The following is a 20,186-nucleotide window of genomic DNA, read 5'->3' on the forward strand; positions in this document are numbered from 1 at the left end:
CTCAGAGACACATGACCATTTATACCACTTCCCTATATGAAAGTGTTCTTTGTGTTTCCAATACATTCAAGGTCAAGTTTACATTCATTAGCTTATCATATGAGGGATTTATAATAAATAAAAAAACATGGCCCATTCCTTCGTGGAGAATCTAGAACAACAGGGGAAAAATAGACAAGTAAACTCATGGCTGTAACCCAGTATGATGAGTGTGCTGATAAAGACATGAATGTGTGTCATGGGAGCACAGCAGAGGAACAGTTTAATTGGACTGGCAGTCACGATGGGAGATTAGAGGAGGGAACGCTTGAGCTGGGTTTTATAAAATGAATAGGGACTAACCACATGGAGAATAGGCAAAGGCATACAATGCTTGGCATTTGCTAAAGGAAAAAAGTATGTAGGCTAAATGTATGTATGTGTGCATGATTTCATACCATATCATGGACCTTCACCAGGGCCAATTAGGCCATCTGCTAAATGCTTGGAAGACATGACACTCTAGATCTTGTTTCTAAAAGGTAAATTCGAATCAATGATCATTCTATCATTAAAATCTTAGAAATTCAGAAACATAAATATTAACATAAGGACATTTATTTGCAGGTGTAGATGGGCAAACTGCATATGGATAATTAAAACAATCCATAAGAAGTCTAATAAGGCAGTTGGACGTTCCCTCTTAAGCAATGGGGGTCTGGAATTTCAGTTATTTTAAACCATATATCAACTCCCGATTATTTTGGAGGAAGTAATTTCATAGGTCTTCAGCCTATGTATCTTTATCTATCAATCATAGTACAGGGTGACAACATCCTCTTCTGCTGTCTTAGAACATTTTATCATTCTTCTGGTAGTTATGTATTATCTGTGACTTTCTGCATATTTGATTTTACAACTAAAATCTTCAGTTTTTATGGACCAATTCTGAAGAACATCAGAGGTCAAATGTTTATATGGATTTCCCAGAATTAAAAGTGGATTTTGGGGTGCGGGGGGGCCCTGGGTGGCTCAGCCAGTTAAGCGTCTGACTTTGCCTTAGGTCATGATCTCGCAGTTTGTAAGTTCGAGCCCCACGTTGGGGTCTGTGCTGACAGCTCAAAGCCTGGATTCTGCTTCAGGTTCTGTGTCTCCCCCTCTCTCTCAGCCTCTTCCCCACTCACGTTCTCTCTCTCTCTCTCTCTCTCTCTCTCTCTCTCAAAAATAAACATGAAAAATTTTAAAAAGTGGATTTTGGTTTAAAATATAAAATACACTATCTAATAATGTTTCATTCATCTTGCCACATCTGCCACATAGAGCCTTTATAGAAAGCAGGTTTTGTTGGCATTATTTTTGGTAAAGGGCTAGAATCACAGGAAATTGAGAAATGCTGGACAGGGAGAAGAGATTTCTTGTGAGCCCCATAAATCTTGGACAGAAGTGAACCCCTGGGAAACTATTTTATGTTTCTTACCTAGCTCATTGGCTGCACAGGTGGAAATAAAATTTCCCAGGTGGTTGATGAAAATGTATAAATCACCCCAGCCCTCTATGGGCCAGGCTACTCGAAAAGAGTCAGTGATGTAAGATTCAGTTTGATCTGTCATAGGGTGTTTTGCTTCCTTATTAACATATCCACCTCCTTATAGGGGTCTTCTAGAATTAACTGGCAGGCAATAGTGCACTCAGCTCTGGTCTTTCCTGATGCAGGCGAACTCCCCCATATTTCCCAAAGTTGATAATTGTTTATCAAATGCTTCTGTCCTCTCTGGAATAATCACACCACTTATAAACTATGCTCCCTACTGAAGCAAACTCTCGGAAGTGCACATAAGCTGCCTATTTCTGCTCCTCTCTCCGGCCTGGTGACTGGTGACAATATCTTGGCTTCACAATTTACTTGTCAATTTATAGACCATGCTTTGTAGAAGGGGCTAAGGTTTGACTAGCTAATATTTTTAAGGGAATCTAGGATCCAAAAAGAAAAAAAATGAAGTTTATTATTAGAATTATATAAAGAACAACAGACACAAAGAGGAAATTCATACTATGTCTGTTCACTATTAAAAACAATGACAGCCATAAATACATGTTGAGTAATATTTCCCAGCCATATACCTCTTTCCTCCCAAAGGAAAACAAAGGGCTTGATAAGTATATCAAAATGAAATACTGGACACATGGGAGAGAGGGAAAAAAATAAGAGCCTTAGTAATGTTGACTCACTCTATCATTTTTGTTGTCCTTTTATAACCCAGGAAAATTACATTTCTCATTAAAAGGCCATATTTCATTTTGCTGGAACATAATGGGGGCTAAGTCCTTCCAGTACTTTTTTTTTTTATAAAAAGCCATGAGAATTTAAAACTCAATGCCAACTTGCTTTGAGTTTTCAATCATTCAAGATATGCCCTTAATGTTATTTATTTTACGTCATTTAGAAATGTAGTTCTATGCCTCCCTTAAAGATGAAACTAACAAAGAAAACACATCACCCTTCTATTGAAGTCTTGTAGTGGATTCAAATCAATTCTACATGCTTCTTTTCCTTTCTCTTTAATATCCCTTGTCATTCATGAGACTATCAGCTTCATAAAGTGGAAGACCATATACATATTATTTTCTATAACTGAGCTAACACCATTCTGTATAAGAGAGAGTTAGTGTCCCACATAAACACGAGACCTCTCAGGGTATCATAATATGCTCTAAGTGAGATGGGTAGTCACCCTCCATGTGGTATACTTCTCACTCAGTGAAAAGTATTAACATGGTGCATACCCTGCTCCCCTTTCATATGTCTGATCTTTTCTGCTAGCACTTTGCTCACGCTATTACTTCCATATTGGGTTCTTTTCTCTTCCTCAAACCTACCAATCACATGTCTGCCTCAGGATTAAGGTCATGCCTTTCCTTCTACTTACACTTTTCTTCCTGCATTTATCCTCAAGAACTCTATGCTTTCTTTTTTTTCAGAAGTCCCATTCTCAGTGAGGTGTTTCCTGGTTGACTGATCTAAAATATGCTCTGCCCTCTCCTCTAAAAAAATATTCTGTTGCAATAATCCCCTTAATATTATCCTTAATATCTATCAGTATCTAATGTAACATACATTTACTTATGTACCTCGTTTATTGCCTATATCATTCATTAGAACATGAGCTCCATGAGAGTAGTTTTTCTGTGTATTTTGTTCTTTGCCATAACCCTATACCTAGGACAGAATGTAGCACATAGTAGGTGCTCAATTAAACAAGTAAATGAATGATGAATGAATGTGTGAACATATATATGAATAAATAAATGGGTGAATGAATAAAGAGTTCTGAATTGGTACAGATCAGAAATCAATTCTGGATACATCTCAGACACACACTTGATGTGTGACCTCGATCAAATCATTTAACCTCTCTGAACTACAACTTTATCTTTAAAATGTTATCCAAGGCACCCGGGTGTCTCAGTTGGTTAAGTATCTGACTCTTGATTTTGGCTCAGGTCACGATTTCATGATTCGTGAGAATTTAAGCCCCGCATCAGGCCCCACACTGACAACACTGATCCTGCTTGGAATTCTCTCTCTCCCTCTCTCTCTGCCCTCCCCCACTCATACTCATGCACCACTCTCTCTCCCTTAAAAATAAAAATAAAATGTTATCCCTTCTAAATAAAAAGAATAAGTAAAGTTGTATAGTTTCATGGTTCTAAAAGTAGAAAGTTGATCTTTACTTGGGATATAAAGGAGCAATGTGTATACTGCATGATAAATTCAGCTTGATACATATGTCACTAAGAATAATGTGAGGGGCATCTGGGTGGCTCAGTCGGTTAAGCACCCAACTCTTGATTTTGGCTCAGATCATGATCTCCTATTTGTGAGGTCGATTCCAGGGTTGGCCTCTGTGCTGACAGTTCAGAGCCTACTTGGTGTTCTTTCCCTCTTTCTGCCTATCCCTCACTTATTCACTCTCTCTCAAAATAAATTAAAAAAAAACATTAAACAAAGAATAATGTGAAAATTTATGAATCTCTTTTTACAGGGAGCAGAAATAAATGCTGGGACCAAAATACTACTTTCTCTGGCAATCAACTTTACTTTTTCTTAAATCTTTGGATTCTGTTGGTTAATACTGGTTTCAGTCAACAAGTCACTTTTGATCTTGGGTCAACATGTGACGGTAGTAATAAATCTATGCAATGGACTGTCAACAAATATATTGGGGCAGAGTTTAGGGTATTTTGAAGAAGTTGGAGATTCCTGTGGAGGGACATGTCTGTATAAGGATACACATTCTTTGGAAAACTATCACATGCAAAGAGGCTCAACATCACTCATCATCAGGGAAGTAAAAAACAAAACTGCAATGAGATATTATCTCATACCTGTCAGAATGGCTAAAGACACAACACCTATTGGTTTTGTGTGTGTGTGTGTGTGTGTGTGTGTGTAGGATGTAGAAAGAGGAACCCTCTTGTACTGTTGGTGGGAATACAAACTAGTACAGCCACTCTGGAAAACAGTATGGAGGTTGCTCAAAAAAGTTAGAAATAGAACTACTCTATGACCCAGCAATTATACTACTAGCATTTACTCAAAGAATACGAAAATCTTCATTCAAAGGGATACCTGAATCCTGAGGTTTATAGCAGCATTATCTACAATAACCAAATTATGGCAACAGCTCAAAGATCCATCAACTGAAAAATAGGTAAAGAAGATATGGTGTGTGTATTTATATTTATGTTTATGTTTATGTTTATATTTATATTTATATTTATATTTATATAATGGAATATTACTCAACCATGAAAAAGATTGAAACCTTGCCATTTGCAATGAAATGGATGGAGCTAGAGAGTACTATGCTAAGTGAAATAAGTCAGTGAAAGACAAATATCATATGATTTCACTCATATGTGGAATTTAAGAAACAAACAAACAAAACGGGAAGAAAAAAAAAGAGAGAAGCAAACTAAGAAACAGACTCTTAACTATAGAGAACAAACTGAAGTTTACCAGAAGGGAGGCGGGTAGGGGCATGGGGGAAATAGGTGATGGGGATTAATGAGGGCACTTGTGGTGAACACCGGGTGCTGCATGGAAGTGTTGAATCACTAGATTGTACAGCAGAATCTAATATGATACTATATGTTAACTAATTGAAATTTAAGGAAAATTTAAAAAAATAAAAACACTTCCATCATAAAGGAAAAACATGAAAAACGAGCTAAGTACCCTACTTGGTAATCCTTGGACCTAATTTTCTTTTACTTACTTACTTACTTACTTACTTTATTTATTTATTTATTTATTTATTTTTGAGAAAGAGAGACAGTGTGAGCAGGGAAGGGGCAGAGAGAGAGGGAGACACAGAATCCCAAGCAGGCTCTGTGCTATCAGTGGCTCAAACCCACAGACTGTGAGATAATGACCTGAGCCCAAATCAAGAGTGGGACACTCAAACTGAGCCACTCGGGCACCCCTGGACCTAATTTTCTATCATACCACTTATCACGTGAACTATATGAAAATTCTTATCTATAAAATGGGGCTACTTATACTGTCCACCTCATAGGGTTTTTGTGAGGACTGCATGATATATTAAATGTAAAGTGCCTGGAATAATGCCTGAAATGTGTTAAGTTCTCAATAGATGTTAATTGTTTTGATTTTACTATTATTACCATGCTCATGGGTCTAATTGGCCTTCACACTCCTCTAGGCTCTGAACTCTGTGGGAGCAGGAAACATGTTCATTTTTTCGGCACACCAAAAGCGCTTTATCATTATATTGAACAAATGGATGCTTTTTAAATGCAGTGGGATCCAAACTTATGCAACAGGTTTTTGTTTTCATTTTGTTTAGTTTTTACATTTGTACAAATGAAAGGATGATGCTCTTTGAGTCTTAAGACATGACATGGTGTACAGACAAGACTTAGAATTTAAACTTGAGAGCTGGTTAACTGCAATGCCCTCTTCAAAGACAGAGTAATAAAGATTCATGGGAAATATGAGAAAGCAGACCGTTGGCACAACTAAAGAGGGCATGTATTATACAGGTCATTCTCAGGGTTATCATATCATCCATGGTAAACCCGAACAGATGAAGGACAGGAATAACTATCATAGTTATACCATTTCCTTATATCTAGATAGTACTTTATAACTTTCAAACATTATTCACATTCATTGGCTACTAATCTCAGAGATTTGTTAGGAAGACTTAATAAAACATATTTTTAAAATCTTGCCCAGAGAGCCTATAATATGTTCTCACTTAATGAATATCGGCTTCCTCTTGTTCATTTGGATCTCATTAAAATTATAGGAGGTCCATGGTGTCCAAGGTGGGTATTGTTTTTTTGTTTGTTTCTTTGTTTGTTTTTCCCCTCACCTCCACTGCCCCCCCTTTGTCCAAACCGACACCACAGCCTTCCTGGAACATGTGGTAGCTAGCTTCCTCTCTGCTTCCTTTATGGTCTCTCTAAGATCTCTTCTTCATATAGCATTAATCTACTAAAAACATTAACCTAAGTCTTTATTCCTTTGAACTGGTTGGCACCTAAACATGGATCTTATGATAAAATCCAAACCTATTTCAGTTTCTCCAAGGCCTTGCGTGATCTAGCTCTTGTCTTCTGGTCTGTTCTCAGCCCCTCCCCCGCCCCGCTCACTGCTCTAGCCAGTCGGAGCTTCTTTGTGCTTCTGCACACAGTAAGTACAGCTCAGCCTTATGGACTTTGCAGTTTTGCCCTTGGCCAGAAGGCTCTCCTCCAAAGTTGTACTCGCTTGCTTCTTTTGCAACATGCATGTTTCAGCTCTCATGTCAACCCCCCAAGGAAACCTTCTCTGTGCACCTAATAAGGTAGTCCACTGTACCCCACTGGTGTCACAGCATCTTGTTTGCATAGTGGATCCTCCGCAAATATTTGATTTTCCTTTTGTTCACATCAGAAAAAAATATCCCAGAGAGATTAAGTACATTGGCCAATCTTCTAAGCAGTGTGCTTGGAGAGAACCCAGGTCTCAAGAGCCCTAGTTCAGTTCTCTTTCCACACCCACATCATCATGCATTACTTTTTATACTAATACATTTTCATGTGCCTAAGATACCTGAACAAATGTCCAGTGCAGTGATCCAACGATACCCACTTTGTTGTTGTTGTTGTTATTGTTTAGGGGGTTTCCTTTAAACTTAATACAAGGCTGGCAAGGGCCAAACTTTGCCCAGTGAATAGTCCCCATCAGAAATGGTATAGATACACCTTAAGACAGCTGCGGTATTTGTGTCAGAAAGATGTACTTTGTGAAAAGTTAAACAAAAAATAGCCAGGATCAAATAGTGTTTATGGCTGTGCACTCGGTGAATAGACTAGAAATCAAAGTACTTGTGAGAGGGGTGAATTCCATGGCATGTGTGTTATATCTCAATAAAGCTGTTATTAAAAATGATGATGAAATATATTATTCTTCTAACCCTACCCTTCAACTTAAATTAATTTAAATTAAAGGGGTTACTGAAAACCTGTTAGGCTGTGTCTCCTTCTCTATAAACTTGACTCCACTAATTAGGTCTCATGGCTGGGGAAACTTATCCTTTATGGTAGTGCTTGTTTATTGGAAGATCCTCCCTGGATTTCCTCATTATAAACCACTATAACATATATTCTTTCCTTTGGGGAAAATTTTACATATTTCGCATATAGTGTTTATTGTTACATTGCTTTATTAGGCAGCTGCAGAAACAGAATTGCATTTTTCAGGTCCCCAAAGGGAAGAGAAGATACTTATTTACCAGGCAACAGTGATAAGCCAGGGCCCATTTGAGGACAGAACTCATTAATAATCTTAAACAAGCAGCTTTATTCTGAACAGAGGTGTGCCATCCTTGGATGGCATCCAGCATATCAGCTTTTGGGTGGCAATGGTGACTTGAGCACAAGGTCCAGACCCTAGCCCTTCCTGTTTCTGAGGTCTCTTAATCTCCCCGCCTTGTGTGTCTGTTGTTACCTGCCAACAAAGAAATTAAGACCCCCCACAGAGTACTTGGCTGAGAAAATCCAAATGATCTGGATTTCTTTTGGAATAAGTCCTGACTCAGATGAGAGATCTAGAGAGCCACTGGAGTTCATTTTCTGCTGGACCATAGCTCTGGTTCTACTGTACGTACTCTTGCTATAAATACTTTAATCCCTTTTTTGCGTCTCAGCTAGGAAATGCTATCAGCAGATAGCGGCCATGAGACTGAAACGCTTCTTTTTCAGAAAAAGCAAATTCACTCAGGTTTATTAATCACTTCCAAAACAACAGGTGGCATAACTCAATACCAAGTGCAAATTTCAAAATGTTTACTTATCTTTGACAGAGAGAGAGAGACCAAGTGCAAGTGGGGGAAGGGGAAGGAAAGAGAGAGTGAAGGAGATACAGAATCTGAATCAGGCTCCAGGCTCCAAGCTGTCAGCATAGAGCCCAACGTGGGGCTTGAACCCCCAAACCACTAGATCATGACTTGAGCCAAAGCCGGACGCTTAATCAACTGAGCCACCCAGGCGCCCCTCCAGTGCTAATTTCAGATAAGATCTTGATTGCCAGATGGAAAGCTAAACAATAATGGGAAAGCCATCTATCTGGATGTAACGGCATTTTTAATACTAAGCAGTCCCTCCTCTACCTGTACTTCTGCAAACCGTCTCAGCCATGTATACACTCTCACTCACACATTCCAGGCCCTGCTTTACCACAGACTACATACAACTTCTTACCATGGATCTCGATTGTGATTCCCTACTTGGGAAGACAGGAATCTGTTGCCTCCCACATGCAGCCTTCAGGATGTAAAACATACCACATAAAATGCCAAGGTGTTACATGGGGGTGTGATGACAAAAATATAGGAGCTGCCTTCAGCCACACTGCTGCTTTGCAGTATGTTTTTTAGTAAGTCATTGTCTTTGGCTTCAACGTCTACCTTAGTCTCCTAGGTGAGAGGCCTTCCACCCAGTCATTGGATAGTTAATGCTTGGTTCTCCAAAGGTGACTACAATTTTATAACATTGCTAATATACCCTATACAGATTCAAGCTCCATAACGCTGATTCCCAAACTTTCAGATTCTAGATGGAAAACCTCCGAAATAGGTTAAACATCCCAATAATACCAAATAGGAAACATAAAATCCATTCATGCTGTAAGATTCTCAGTAAAATAGCATGTTACTCAAAGCCAAATTATGGCCTTACGTATTTAATCAAAAATAAATTTCGCTGGGGAAGGGAATGAACCAGCTATGGTCCTTCCTGAGACAAAAGCCAGAGACATTTTTCTCTGCCACAAAAAGAACCTTTTTTAGAGCTAGGTTTCTTTTCTGTAAGACAGGGATTTACTTTTGGTTTTCCTGTGCAATCTTTTGAGTCTCCCAGTTCCTGTGCCAACAGATTCCTCTAATCTCTTTCACTAATTTCCTTTCTTGCCAAATTAACATTTTGTATTTAAGCATCCCCTTAATGCCTTTCTCTCTGTTCTTAGCTGCAGCCCACCTGGGGAGGCTAAAATAACACGCACCACATTAACACTTCTCTACTGAGATGTTGATAACAGACACCTGTGCAGCCTAAGTAGCTCTTGACTTATTCCTTTCCGAATGTGTTAATAATTGTGGCCACGTTTATTTTCCTCCAGATGTGAATTACAAATGCCGCAAGGGCCAATTTCACTGAAAACTTGGAAGTGTATAACACTGCTCCCTCTCCTTCCCCCTCCCCAATTCCATTCTGCCATCTTTCAAGTGCTACGCGGAGCATGTCCATCAATCAGAGAGCTGCTGGGCATCCTGGGAGCAAACCGCAGGTGGCAAATTTCACTGCACACACCTCAAAGTGCATCCTCACCTAACCGCTCATGTCAATGAACACTCTGCTACTGAAACTGCAGCCATTGCCTCCTGCAAATATAACAATACCAATTTGACTCAAGTATCCAAACTGGTCCCCAACCTAAGCATCACAAAATAAGGAGGCAAGACTGTAATCCCCTCTGCCATTTTAATCCTTTAAAACGATTTTTTAATCAACATTTGCTGCCTTACCAGCATTTTTCTTTCTCTGGGTTAATATTTAAAATAGCTAGTCAATTCTCGAGGCATTGGTGCAGTCGTTAAAATAAGTTACTCTCTGGGCTTTCCAAATCTCTTTGATGTGGCCCACGCCTAACCAGTGGGGCTGGCTCTGCATTAAATTTTCTTTTAAGGGTATTTTTTTTTTTTAATTTCTTGAAAGCAGCTTTGCACTTTTCTACCCACATGAGATCAGATCTCCTTTTGTGGGTTAGCTTACAGCCAGAGCCTCTATCGATTTTGAAAGCTTATAAGGGAAAAAATCCAGAGAAACAGTCAGATAGTTAAGCCAAGACACTTCTTTCCTGGTTGTGTTGTTCAACCAGCTTCAAGAACTGCCTTCCACCTTCACCCATCCATTTACTCGTAAGCTGACATCTCAAGTACCTCCTCTAATCTCCCTACCACCCACCCACCCCCCCACACACGGCCCCTTAAATATTAAAAAGCTGTACACAGCCATATGCACTGAACACTAAGCCATCTAATAGTATTAGTCACTGGAGGGGACAGTTAAAAGCAGCAATAATAAGGGATTAAGAAGAGAATGAATTGCTCTCTTTTGTGAAGGCCTTTACCCTTTTTAGTGCAGTTGGGTTCCATTTAGCAAATGACCTCCTTCTGAAAACGAAGGGAAAATAATGACCAGGGCCAAGAAGGATAAATTATGTCTTTCACTCAAGAAATGTTAAGAACTCCGCTTGCCTCATACTATACTTGTGGAGAAGTGGATGTGTGGCATTATATTTCTACAGCCCTCCTTACTGTTATGATAACATAGTGATTGTTATAATTTGGTATTTCATTCTCTCCCTGGGCAAGGGGATTTCTGAACTCTAGAAGACAAGTATCTGCTCTTACTAAAGCTACTACATTTGGAAAAGGAATTTCATTAATGTAGCTATTGGCTGTTACATTTCCCAGGTTTCTTACAAAGCTGACATTAAAAGAAAATACTTTCGGGGCGCCTGGGTGGCGCAGTCGGTTAAGCGTCCGACTTCAGCCAGGTCACGATCTCGTGGTCCGTGAGTTCGAGCCCCGCGTCAGTCTCTGTGCTGATGGCTCAGAGCCTGGAGCCTGTTTCTGATTCTGTGTCTCCCTCTCTCTCTGCCCCTCCCCCATTCATGCTCTGTCTCTCTCTGTCCCAAAAATAAATAAACGTTGAAAAAAAAAAGAAAAGAAAAGAAAAAAGAAAATACTTTCGTATGAAAAAGAAGCATCCCCTGGTGAAGAATATGACCCACATCTAGGAAAAGTGGCTAAAAGAAAGAATTCTAAGGTTAGTAGGGTCAAATTGATTTCATGGCAAGCTATTTAATGGCACTACGATAAGAATAGGTGTATCATTAGAGTTGGTTGACTTTTTAAGATATCATTATCTGTTAAAAAGTTTGTGCCCTGGGTAAACTATTCTGGAAACCTGAGCCATTTCTGCTAGACCATACTCATCTCTAGGAAGTAACAGCAGTCTCCTCAATGGTCTCTTTAATCCAGCCTTGCCCCTCTCCCATCCTGTCTGCATACTGTAGACAGGATAATACTTCCAACATAGCTGATTGTGTCAGTCTTGGATTAATACCCATCAGAGACTTCACAAATGGCTGAAGTTAAGGTCCAAATTCCTCAACATATTACTAACATATTTTTCTAGTTTCACCTTTTGCCATGTACTACCTTATTCCTAACACTCCAGCCAAACTGAACTTTGAAGAAGGAAAAAGTCCCAAATATTGAAGGATTTAGTAGACTGTATAACCTTCCCTGTGCATTTGGCCTGGTGATTACCCACTTTGTCCTCCAGATCTCATTTACAAAATCACAGCTTATTGAAGAGTTGTTCTGATACCCTTAGAGCAGACTGGGTTTGTCTATTCACCCTTCCCAGACCATTGTATGCACATTATTCCTATCACATTTTAGCCTTTTTGGCTCTTGTTTACTTGTTTGCATTCTCTACTGACAGTAAGTCCCCTTGGGGCAACGACTGTATTTGTTTTACTCAAGAATTGTACGACTTTATTTTGTAAATCCTCATTGGTTCATATGATGAATGAATGAATGAATGAATGTATGAATCCTAGTGGCAGAAAAGTTGAGAAAAAGTAGACGAAATTACACCAGACTGTTACAACTTAAAAGGATTGACTTAGTAGAAAAAATTAATATGTACAGAAATGGAATCAATTCAGGCATCACAGAAGAAATCCCATCCCAAAATTCCAGCTTTATTTTCCTACTCTGAATACATTTCCTGTATGATTTCTGACATCTAAAATCCTACAATTAGAGATCCATTGAGGGACTTACTTTTCTGTCTTCTGTGAAATGCCCATGGGAAGTAGCACTCCACATAGTATAAATGCATCCAAAATTACTGGGAGCAGTTCTCAGAAGTCAGAATTATTTTACTTTATGTCTGAGGGCAGCAGGAAAAACTGAGAAGACCCTGTTTTTCAAGGGCCATAAATGAAAAGTTGAAGAAAGAGCAAAATTAACTCAAATGCTGAAAAAATGTTGTTTGTCTACATGCCTAGTGGGGAATTATCAAGTTCTAAAAAGAGCAGATATTTCAGATTTTTTTTTCCTGATGCCCAGAATTCGTGATCCCCAAAGACCACCAGGGAGCCAAGTCTTTGCAAAAGCAAAGAGCCTTTATTCGAGCTAGCTCGAGCTCAATCCCCTACCTGCACGACGCAGCTGTGAGATGCTGGGGAGAGAGAGCGAGTTTCAAAAGCACAAAGGTTTTATTGGGGTCTAGGGGCAGTTGGTGAGGTAATGGCTGTGGACTCAGCCCATTGGCTGGAGAAGGGTCGTGGCCTCAGCCGATTGGCTGGGGAAGGGTTGGAGTCCCCTTTCGCAGGTCTCCGGGCGTGTTTTGATCTGGAAATTTGAACGGGTGAGCAGGAGGTTACTCAAGGGGAGGAGGCGTGGTCTGAGGTTTCTGCGATTTTCCCAGAAAGGGGGCATGTCGTGGACATAGTCACTCAAGGTGGAGGACACAGAACAAGATGGAGTCGGCTGGTGTCGGCCCGCCCTTTTACTGACTCCATCTTCCATATTGCCTTCCATTACTCTAAGATCCATATTCCATAAGGAAGACCTCAGGACATTACTATCACTTGCTCAGTTCTGCCACTATTTCATGATGTGGAAATTCCATCATCTCTTGCCTAATTCTGAATTCATTCCTTCAACAAATATTTACTGAGAACCTACCAAACATCAGATACTCTTCAACTCTAGGATTCAACAGATTTTTAAAATTTTATGTATTTTGATTGATTTATTATTTGGCTATCCTAACCTCATGTATATAACAGGAACTGGTTGAAAGGTTATTGCATAAAAGCCTTAATGCATGATTAAACAAATAAGCTGCTATTATTAAGGAACAAAAAACCCGAGTGCCCTTGTTATTTCTCTTGAATTTCCACAGAAGCAATATACAATCATGGTTAATAACTTAGACCTGGAGTCAGAGATAGAGCCAGGTTTCAATTCCAGCTCTATCACCTACTAGCTGAGTGAAATTGGGCAAGTTGCTTTATTTCTCTGGACCTCAGTTTTCCCACTGTAACATGGATAATTTTATAGGATTGTGACCTTATACAGTTGTGGTGGGAATTAAAAGAGAATCTATCAGAAAACATCTGGCAAATGAGACGTCAGCACAATATCTGACAATTTAGAGGGGTATTCTGCAATGTTAGCTGTTATTTCTTTTCTCCTAAGTTCCTAACTTGAATCAGTAAGGGGAAAGTTGATTATTATCAGTGTCTTTTGCTTTTCAGTAAAATAAATTCACATAGTCCTAAGGAATGAAATGTTAACATTCTCAATTGTTAGATCTGATTCTCAAGGCAAAGCACACTAACTTCTCCTGCCTTCCCATTGACAGCACCCTATTACAGAGCAAATCTCACATCAGGGGATATGGGACAAATCAGCCCGATTGCTAAAGGATGCCACTTCCCCAGCATGCCTGGTGGGGAATAAGAATGCTCTAGAAACAGCAAAGAGTAAATGACCTTGGAAGATGACTATATAAGCAGCAGTATTTTGTGCTAAGAGAATTATCCCATTCCCAGGAAAGTGCAAAGGCCTGTCTGATGCAAACGTCTCAGACACTCTAATTAAGTAATTATTTATTCTAAACCATCTTCTCCTCTTCTTTTAGGAGAGAAAGCATTTTTGTTTTTTTATTAATTTTACATCTGGGAAATATACAGAGATACATATACTCACATACACTCACAAACATGAATACACACATATGTAAATATTTTTCCCTTTTGGCCATGGTCTCAGAAGAAAAAGAAATATTCTTCCTTATAATGAAAAGGCTTCAGAGAAATTGATTCTCCTTGTGATACATGAAATATGGGTTTGGAAGGACAGTATGATTAGACCAAGACTATTCATAAACTTTCATCCTACTAGAATCACTTGTCTTTCTCAGAAGACAGAAGGTCTGTGGAAGAAATCTGCACTTTTATTTGTTTGTTTGTTTGTTTTAAGTTTATTTATTTTGAGAGAGAGTGAGAAAAAAAAGTACAATTGGGGAGGGGCAGAGAGAGAGGGAGGAGAGAGAGAATCCCAAGAGCCTGATGTGGGGCTTAAACTCACAAACCATGAGATCATGGCTTGAGCCAAAACCAAGAGTCAGAGGCTTAACCAACTGAGCCACCCCATGCTCAAGAGTCTTCACTTTTATTTTAATTTTAATTTTTTTATTCTTTAAAATTTATTTATTTATTTATTTATTTATTTATTTATTTAGAGAGAGGGAGCAGGAGTAGGAGAAGGGAAGAAAAAGGGGGGGAGAGGGAGAGGGAGAGGGAGAGAGAGAGAGAGAGAGAGAGAGAGAGAGAGAGAGAATCCCAACCAGGCTCTATGCTGTGAGCACAGAGCCAGACATGGGACTCAAACTCACAAACCATGAGATCAAGTCCTGAGCTGAAATGCAGAGTCAGATGCTTAATCTACTGAGCCACCCAGGCACCCCATAAATCTGCACTTTTAAATATGATTTATTTTTTCCCCATAGGACCTTTGTATTCATATGCATACTTTCTCATTAAAGTATCTTCTTAATACATTTTATGTATTATATATATATCAGAAAGAGAGAGAGAGAGAGAGAAGGTGGAATGTTACCGCGTCTAAGAAAATAAAGTTCTCTGCTTCTCTTATCCAAGGATCTTTCTGGGAAATTTGTATAAAACTCTGTAGTTAGTGTAATCTGCTGAGAGAGAGGCACAAAGATCATTTTGTTTTATAGATGAAATGGAAGACATACCTCATTTTCTTTAATGGGCTGATTTGAATAAAAGAAATTAGCAGTGAGTCCATGATTTTTCTGTCACTAATTCTGCATCATGGAAAGTTAGATAGTATTTTATAAAATTTAACTTGAGGATAGAATTTTAGACATCACTGGAAAATCATTATACTTTGTGATAATTGTCTTAAAATGATTAAATGCAATTTTAATCTCAATTGTACAACAATTTAGTAGAATGCTTTTTTGCCAAGGTGTCCTTTCAAAAAAATTAACATAGAGCTTTCTCTTCATGAGGACTTCTGGGAACTTATCTTTTTTCCCTATTTTACCTGGCCAGTGAACCCACTTCCCAGTTTGTAGAAGGTGATGGCTAGTCACCTTTCAAGTTTGCTTCCAGCTATTAAAATCCAGTAGCTTAAAAGGTATTCTCCTGAAGCTTCCTGGATATTATTATTTTTAATATATTAAAATATTTATTTAATTAAAATATATATTTAATAATAATAAATATAAATAATAAATAATAAAATATATTTAATAATATTGTTCTTACTGCAACATTAATGTGAACAACATTTTTTTTCCTTAAAATGAGCATAAATGAAAGCAATAATACTTGGCAAAGAGGATACAATTAAAAGATTTATAATTGACTCTGTTGGAATCTTAGCATGTGGACTATTCCAAACACCCTAGGGTAATAAGTTGAGATAAATCCAAGAGTTTGTTTAAGTTATAAATATTACCAGGAGAGAACCAAAAAGGCAAAACAAACATTAGACATTATGCTCAGAATTTTGTTTTTCATATAAGGATTCTGAAATATTTCATCTGTACTTAAATCCTCAATAAGATAAATAGGCTTTGGACTAGCGTTATGATGAGATAAAATTGATTTATACTAACAAATATGACCACATCTAAGTTTATCAGGCTAAATCCAGGAAAGATCAAGATTTGCATCTTTTCTAGTCGATCATCTCTAGTACCTTCATGATTTTGCTTTTTTAAATAAATCTCTTTCAAAGTAGTATTCTATAGAACATTTGTTTGAATGACATTAATAAATACACCCGGGGGAAAAAAAAAAACATTTTTAAGTGATCCAGGGTCAAATACATTTTCGAAAGATGGCATACTCTATTTCCCTTAGACTTACAATTCCTATTAACCTATTAAAAGCTCTGAGTACCTGTGAAGTAAGGATCGTTGCTCAAAATATTGAATCTGATGTTCTTAAAATTAGTTGATTCATAAACATGCCTTTTCTTGATATTTTAATCAATATTTTCTGGTGTAATTTCTTTGGAAAAGAGTTTGGGAAATTATCCTAGAAAAATCTGGGATCAAACAGTGTTGGCTCCTGGAGGGAGAGGTTTATGGAAATGTTCAGTTCTTCAGAGACAAATCAGGACATATCCAGCCTTTGAAGACTGGCCAGTTCTACATGTTACTAAGTGACGTAGTCCTTTGTTGGGCAAGTCTGCTGGCAAGAGCTATGTTGGAATTCAGAATCATTGCTAATCTGGGAATTGCTTCCTGTATGCTTATACCTACCCTAGAAATTTAAAGGCATTTTGCTCTTTGAACTCTACTAAAAATGAATTCCTCAAATTCCAGGTTCCAAATTCTCTATTCCATTTCTGTGAACTTCTTATTGTCCTGATCCTCAATTAAAAACAAACAAAAACAAAAAAACAAACAAACAAAAAATACAAAAAGACCTTACTTTTAATTGAAATGTGGTTGACATATATTAAATTAGTTTCATGTGTACATCATAGTGATTCAACAGTTACATGCACCATGAAATGCTCACCATAATGTATATCATGATGTCATTGACTATATTCCCTATGCTATACTATTCCTTTCTAAAATTTTTTAAAAAATTATTTTAAGAGAGACAGAGACAGTGTGAGTAGGGGAGGGGCAGAGTAGGGGAGACCAGAGACAGTAGGGGAGACCAGAGAATACCAAGCAGGCTCTGTGCTGCCAGCGCAGAGCCCTATACAGGGCTTGCACTCACAAAACTGCAAGACCATGACCTGAGCTGAAACCAGGAGTCAGATATTCAACCACCTGAGCCCCAGGTGCCGCCCCCATGCTGTACCTTTCATCCCTATGACTTATTCATCTTATAACTGGAAGTTTGTACCTCTTTATCTTCTTCATCTATTTCACCTGTGCCCCCATCACCCTCCCCTTTGGCAACCACCAGTTCGTTCTCTATATTTTTTAGTTTACTTCTTCTCTCTTTTTTGTTGTTCTTTGTTTATTCATTTGTTTTTGCTTTTAGATTCCACATATAAGTGAAACCGTATGGTATTTGTCTTTCCCTGTATGGCTTATTTCACGTAGCATTATACCCTATAGGTCCATTCACATTATTGAGACCCTCCATTTTTAAAGCAGAGTTTCATTAAAATGTCAGCGTGTCCCCTTTATCTTAGACTGTAATGGAATGAACTTTTCATTACTTTGTATCATAAAATCCTCTTAAGGAGCTACAAATATATGTATGTCATCTAATTTCAAAAAGCCTCTAGAACCCTATTTATCCACATTTAGAAAGGGCAGAAACATCTTTTCTCTGCTATCTAAAATTACCATTCAGTAACAGTTATTAAGTGCTGCCCTTCACCCTGCAGTGTATGTAAACTGCTTCAAATGTCCTCTGTCATATTAAAGGTGTCTCTAACTAGCTTGTCTAGAGACTTTAAATTATTTAAGAAACTCCGTGGGTGGAAAAAAGTTTCACGTACATAAAGATAAGTTGGGGCTCCTAGACATGCTCCCTTTGTGACAATAGGCTTTGTCTCATTTCCCTTTGTGAGTCTCTGTCTTTTTTTCTCTCATTTCTTTCTCCCCTATTTGTTTGGCCTCTATGCCTATTTTTCTATTGTCTCCTATTTGACCTCTCTGTTTGGAAACGAAAACATCACCTCTGTCACTGCAGATGTGTGACTCTAGAGTTAGCACACTGGGTTTTGTGTGTCTTTGCTCTAGACTCTAACTGCATTCCTAGCATCCTTGTCCATGGTCTCAGTTTCTATTTAGTGGATACATATGTATACATACCTGAAAATGTTACATTTATTTTAGGGAGTATTTATTTGAACATAGACCAGATGATTCTTTAAGGCTTGAGCAAAAAATTAAAATCACATGTAGCAGGAAAACTAGCATAAACCTTATAGAGCGCATATTACATAGCTCTATATACTGATAAAGTGATATTTATTTTAGGCTTGGAAAATATTCCTGCCCTTCAAAATTAATTCCGTATCAGTGTCCCAGAAATATGGAGGGACACAAAAGGTTTGGAAAGGATTCAGAGGAGATTATTAAGATGAGCTGAATTTGCAGAAAAGAAGCCAGATGGCTAATCTAATATTGGCAATGGGTATATAGAGTGTGGTGAATGACGGGGAACAAGGGTCACCTCATCTCCAGCTTCACTATTGACAAAAATGGAGACATTTTCAGGAAAAGGAAAGAGAAAATATTGTTCTGATACTGGTGATTCTAAGTCTTGAAATCTCTCTCTCTCTCTAAGAATTTTAAAGTTTATTTTATTTTATTAGGAAGCTAGTATGTTTAGATGTCCTGAATGGCAGAGGGACAGATCAGTTAACACCTTAGCAAATTCAGTTCTTCAAACTTGCAGCTGGTTTACTAAAACCATGAGAAAGTATTAATACCCCTATTCCCCTTTTTACAGAAAGCCACAGGACATGAGATGTGCTATATTTTGCCTTATTGGTGAATAAATAACGTCTTCCCTTCTTTACCTTCCCTCTTTACCTACTGATCCCCGGGGCAGCCACAGCTGTTTTGGTCCACTTTAGAAAAGAAACACAACTAGTGAATATAATGGTGTTTCATGCTCCTTATATGCAAATGAAATGTCTGTGTCCATGGCACCATGCTAAAGGCAGAACCATGTGACGTGAAAGTTATATTCAAAACTTCTCTGGGCTGATTCTGTCTCCATTTGTGACTAAGACAAATTATATAGCAATTGTGTGAGACAGTCTTTTGTTTTTGTGAAGAACTAAGATGTCTTTTATACATGAGCTGATGTTTTATTATCATGTGCTCTTGCACTTTAAATTAATGGCCTAGTTAATTATGGTTGAATTCAAGTCAAAATTCTATACAAGTGCTAGTAAGTGGCATTCATATTAATACTGAAGAGTTCATCAGGATTCATTTTCTTACAGTAAATACCAAGAAAATTAACTATGATTAGGTCATTAATTTAAAGTGTCCTAATTTCAACATTTTTCTCTTCTGGACAGTTGTGTTTTATAAGAATTGGGTAATTTGGACATACTAGATAGGGTATTGCAATCATAGATTAATAAAATAGTAAGAAAGCTCATGGGGTTTCCCAAGTTGGAGACACTCCAAGACACATGTATTAAAAATAGCTGAGGTTTGAAAAACAATAGGTCGCTTTAGTTGAATGCCCATGGATTAAAGCTATTCTTGAATGCAATTCCATTACCACCCAAGTTAGTGTCAGTGTTGCCCTGGGCAAAGACAATGGGCACGGGGAAGAAAATTTAGGGAACAGTATGATTGCTATAGAAATATATCTTACCACAAGCCCCCCAGGGCTAACTTGGAATGAGATCGCCTCTCCCATATACAGCATCAACAGTCATGGCCCTATACTAGAGTTCAAGTAGGAGCTCAACATTGATGCCTCTAGAAATATTTTTGTGAAAACTGCTTCTGAACGTCCTTGTGTCAGATGTGCATTTAGCATTGATTTTATATGCTTAAGTAACATTGGC

The sequence above is a fragment of the Prionailurus bengalensis genome, chromosome D2 (genome assembly GCF_016509475.1).
Source record: "Prionailurus bengalensis isolate Pbe53 chromosome D2, Fcat_Pben_1.1_paternal_pri, whole genome shotgun sequence".
NCBI classification, from domain to species: domain Eukaryota; kingdom Metazoa; phylum Chordata; class Mammalia; order Carnivora; family Felidae; genus Prionailurus; species Prionailurus bengalensis.